Below are 5,730 nucleotides of genomic sequence, written 5' to 3' on the forward strand. Positions count from 1 at the left end.
GAAATCTTTGGGTTAATGGAAAATTATACCGGATGGAAACGAGGATCTATGTAAAGATATGCAAAGAAAACACTGTATCTATGCGGGTAAAATATATAATAACTTTTAATTTCTTAATTTGTTTAAAATATAATTGTTGAAAAATAATAACAATGCATTATGAGTTTGTAATACAGAGGTTAAATTGACAGTAATAGCACAAATAATGGGATGGGGTAAGTGGGAGTATACTATTGCAAACTTATTACGTTACAAGTGAGATAGTATGATACTAATACATGGTAGATTGTAATAGGTTTGGGAAGTATATTGTAATCCCTAGAGCCACCATGTAAAAGGTTAAAAAAATAATAAGCCCAATAGAGGAAGTAAAATGGAACACTCAAACACAGTCATGTAATCAAAAAGAAGTCAGAACAGAATAACAAAAGGAAAACATATGGGGAAAATAGAAAACCAATAGCAAATAGTAGACTTAAAACCAATCATGTCAATAATTTATTAGAGAATGCCTGACTAGATGAAAAATCGAGATCAAACTGTGTGTATTAAAAGATGGAAAATATTACACTGTGCAACAAGAACCAATCATAAGTGGCTTTATAAACAACAAAGTAGTCCTTAAAACAAGAACCAGAGATAAAAAAGATACCCTTCCTAATGATAAAGGGATCAATTCAGGGAGAAGACATCACAGTCCCAAATATGCAGAACTTCAAGATATCTGAAGCACAAACTGACAGAACTGAAGGGTAAAAATACACCAATTGAAAGTCATGGTGAGAGGTTTTAACACGGCCCTCTCAGTAGTCAATAAAACAAGTAGACAAAAATCAGTAAAAATAAAAATTTGAGCAACATCAAGTAACTTAGCCTAACTGATGATTATAGAACACTGCACCCACCCAATAGCAGAACACACATTCTTCACAAGTCAATGTGTAAAGAATCCACTGAAATAGATTGTATGCTGAGACATGGCTCAATAAATTTAAGAGGACTGGAATCATACAGGAATGGTCTCTGACCACAATGAACTTAAACTAGAAAACAGTAATAAGATATATGAAAAATCATCACATACTTGGAAATTAAGCCAAACACTTCTAAATAACCCAAAGTCAAAGAAAAAATCATGAAGAAAATTAGAAAATATTTTAACATGATAGTTAAAACACATGAACTGAAAACTTGTGGGATATAGATTAAGCACTGCTAAGAGGTAAATTCGTTCCTCTAAATGCTTCTATCTGGAGGGAAAAAATACGTAAAACCAGTGATGTGAACTTCCTCCTTAAGAAACTAAGTAAAAAAGAGTAATTTGAGAAAAAAAAAAAGGAGGGGCGGAGCAAGATGGCCGAATAGGAGCAGCTCCAGTCTCCAACTCCCAGCGCGAGCGACACAGAAGACCCGTGATTTCTGCATTTTCAACTGAGGTACTGGGTTCATCTCACTGGGGAGTGCCGGACGATCGGAGCTGGTCAGCTGCTGCAGCCCGACCAGCGAGAGCTGAAGCAGGGCGAGGCATTGCCTCACCTGGGAAGCGCAAGGGGGAAGGGAGTCCCTTTTCCTAGCCAGGGGAACTGAGACACACAACACCTGGAAAATCGGGTAACTCCCACCCCAATACTGCGCTTTAGGAAACAGGCACACCAGGAGATCGTATCCCACACCTGGCCGGGAGGGTCCCACACCCACGGAGCCTCCCTCGTTGCTAGCGCAGCAGTCTGTGATCTACCGGCAAGGCAGCAGCGAGGCTGGGGGAGGGGCGCCCGCCATTGCTGAGGCTTAAGTAGGTAAACAAAGCTGCTGGGAAGCTTGAACTGGGTGGAGCTCACAGCAGCTCAAGGAAACCTGCCTGTCTCTGTAGACTCCACCTCTGGGGACAGGGCACAGTAAACTAACACACACAGACACCTCTGCACAGACGCAAACGACTCTGTCTGACAGCTTTGAAGAAAGCAGTGGATCTCCCAACACGGAGGTTGAGATCTGAGAAGGGACAGACTCCCTGCTCAAGCGGGTCCCTGACCCCTGAGTAGCCTAACTGGGAGACATCCCCCACTAGGGGCAGTCTGACACCCCACACCTCACAGGGAGGAGTACACCCCTGAGAGGAAGCTTCCAAAGCAAGAATCAGACAGGTACACTCGCTGTTCAGAAATATTCTATCTTCTGCAGCCTCTGCTGCTGATACCCAGGCAAACAGGGTCTGGAGTGGACCTCAAGCAATCTCCAACAGACCTACACCTGAGGGTCCTGACTGTTAGAAGGAAAACTATCAAACAGGAAGGACACCTACACCAAAACCCCATCAGTACATCACCATCATCAAAGACCAGAGGCAGATAAAACCACAAAGATGGGGAAAAAGCAGGGCAGAAAAGCTGGAAATTCAAAAAATAAGAGCGCATCTCCCCCGGCAAAGGAGCGCAGCTCATCGCCAGCAACGGATCAAAGCTGGACGGAGAATGACTTTGACGAGATGAGAGAAGAAGGCTTCAGTCCATCAAATTTCTCAGAGCTAAAGGAGGAATTACGTACCCAGCGCAAAGAAACTAAAAATCTTGAAAAAAAAGTGGAAGAATTGATGGCTAGAGTAATTAATGCAGAGAAGGTCCTAAACGAAATGAAAGAGATGAAAACCATGACACGAGAAATACGTGACAAATGCACAAGCTTCAGTAACCGACTCGATCAACTGGAAGAAAGAGTATCAGCGATTGAGGATCAAATGAATGAAATAAAGCGAGAAGAGAAACCAAAAGAAAAAAGAAGAAAAAGAAACGAACAAAGCCTGCAAGAAGTATGGGATTATGTAAAAAGACCAAATCTACGTCTGATTGGGGTGCCTGAAAGTGAGGGGGAAAATGGAACCAAGTTGGAAAACACTCTTCAGGATATCATCCAGGAGAACTTCCCCAACCTAGTAGGGCAGGCCAACATTCAAATCCAGGAAATACAGAGAACACCACAAAGATACTCCTCGAGAAGAGCAACTCCAAGACACATAATTGCCAGATTCACCAAAGTTGAAATGAAGGAAAAAATCTTAAGGGCAGCCAGAGAGAAAGGTCGGGTTACCCACAAAGGGAAGCCCATCAGACTAACAGCAGATCTCTCAGCAGAAACTCTACAAGCCAGAAGAGAGTGGGGGCCAATATTCAACATTCTTAAAGAAAAGAATTTTCAACCCAGAATTTCATATCCAGCCAAACTAAGTTTCATAAGTGAAGGAGAAATAAAATCCTTTACAGATAAGCAAATGCTTAGAGATTTTGTCACCACTAGGCCTGCCTTACAAGAGATCCTGAAGGAAGCACTAAACATGGAAAGAAACAACCGGTACCAGCCATTGCAAAAACATGCCAAAATGTAAAGACCATTGAGGCTAGGAAGAAACTGCATCAACTAATGAGCAAAATAACCAGTTAATATCATAATGGCAGGATCAAGTTCACACATAACAATATTAACCTTAAATGTAAATGGACTAAATGCTCCAATTAAAAGACACAGACTGGCAAACTGGATAAAGAGTCAAGACCCATCAGTCTGCTGTATTCAGGAGACCCATCTCACATGCAGAGACATACATAGGCTCAAAATAAAGGGATGGAGGAAGATTTACCAAGCAAATGGAGAACAAAAAAAAGCAGGGGTTGCAATACTAGTCTCTGATAAAACAGACTTTAAACCATCAAAGATCAAAAGAGACAAAGAAGGCCATTACATAATGGTAAAGGGATCAATTCAACAGGAAGAGCTAACTATCCTAAATATATATGCACCCAATACAGGAGCACCCAGATTCATAAAGCAAGTCCTTAGAGACTTACAAAGAGACTTAGACTCCCATACAATAATAATGGGAGACTTCAACACTCCACTGTCAACATTAGACAGATCAACGAGACAGAAAGTTAACAAGGATATCCAGGAATTGAACTCATCTCTGCAGCAAGCAGACCTAATAGACATCTATAGAACTCTCCACCCCAAATCAACAGAATATACATTCTTCTCAGCACCACATCATACTTACTCCAAAATTGACCACATAATTGGAAGTAAAGCACTCCTCAGCAAATGTACAAGAACAGAAATTATAACAAACTGTCTCTCAGACCACAGTGCAATCAAACTAGAACTCAGGACTAAGAAACTCACTCAAAACCGCTCAACTACATGGAAACTGAACAACCTGCTCCTGAATGACTACTGGGTACATAACGAAATGAAGGCAGAAATAAAGATGTTCTTTGAAACCAATGAGAACAAAGATACAACATACCAGAATCTCTGGGACACATTTAAAGCAGTGTGTAGAGGGAAATTTATAGCACTAAATGCCCACAAGAGAAAGCAGGAAAGATGTAAAATTGACACTCTAACATCGCAATTAAAAGAACTAGAGAAGCAAGAGCAAACACATTCGAAAGCTAGCAGAAGGCAAGAAATAACTAAGATCAGAGCAGAACTGAAGGAGATAGAGACACAAAAAACCCTCCAAAAAATCAATGAATCCAGGAGTTGGTTTTTTGAAAAGATCAACAAAATTGACAGACCACTAGCCAGACTAATAAAGAAGAAAAGAGAGAAGAATCAAATCGACGCAATTAAAAATGATCAAGGGGATATCACCACCGACCCCACAGAAATACAAACTACCATCAGAGAATACTATAAACACCTCTACGCAAATAAACTGGAAAATCTAGAAGAAATGGATAATTTCCTGGACACTTACACTCTTCCAAGACTAAACCAGGAAGAAGTTGAATCCCTGAATAGACCAATAGCAGGCTCTGAAATTGAGGCAACAATTAATAGCCTACCAACCAAAAAAAGTCCAGGACCAGATGGATTCACAGCTGAATTCTACCAGAGGTACAAAGAGGAGTTGGTACCATTCCTTCTGAAACTATTCCAATCAATAGAAAAAGAGGGAATCCTCCCTAACTCATTTTATGAGGCCAACATCATCCTGATACCAAAGCCTGGCAGAGACACAACAAAAAAAGAGAATTTTAGACCAATATCCCTGATGAACATCGATGCAAAAATCCTCAATAAAATACTGGCAAACCGGATTCAGCAACACATCAAAAAGCTTATCCACCATGATCAAGTGGGCTTCATCCCTGGGATGCAAGGCTGGTTCAACATCCGCAAATCAATAAACATAATCCAGCATATAAACAGAACCAAAGACAAGAACCACATGATTATCTCAATTGATGCAGAAAAGGCTTTTGACAAAATTCAACAGCCCTTCATGCTAAAAACGCTCAATAAATTCGGTATTGATGGAACGTACCTCAAAATAATAAGAGCTATTTATGACAAACCCACAGCCAATATCATACTGAATGGGCAAAAACTGGAAAAATTCCCTTTGAAAACTGGCACAAGACAGGGATGCCCTCTCTCACCACTCCTATTCAACATAGTGTTGGAAGTTCTGGCTAGGGCAATCAGGCAAGAGAAAGAAATCAAGGGTATTCAGTTAGGAAAAGAAGAAGTCAAATTGTCCCTGTTTGCAGATGACATGATTGTATATTTAGAAAACCCCATTGTCTCAGCCCAAAATCTCCTTAAGCTGATAAGCAACTTCAGCAAAGTCTCAGGATACAAAATTAATGTGCAAAAATCACAAGCATTCTTATACACCAGTAACAGACAAACAGAGAGCCAAATCAGGAATGAACTTCCATTCACAATTGCTTC

The sequence above is a fragment of the Macaca thibetana genome, chromosome 7 (genome assembly GCF_024542745.1).
Source record: "Macaca thibetana thibetana isolate TM-01 chromosome 7, ASM2454274v1, whole genome shotgun sequence".
Lineage (NCBI taxonomy): Eukaryota > Metazoa > Chordata > Mammalia > Primates > Cercopithecidae > Macaca > Macaca thibetana.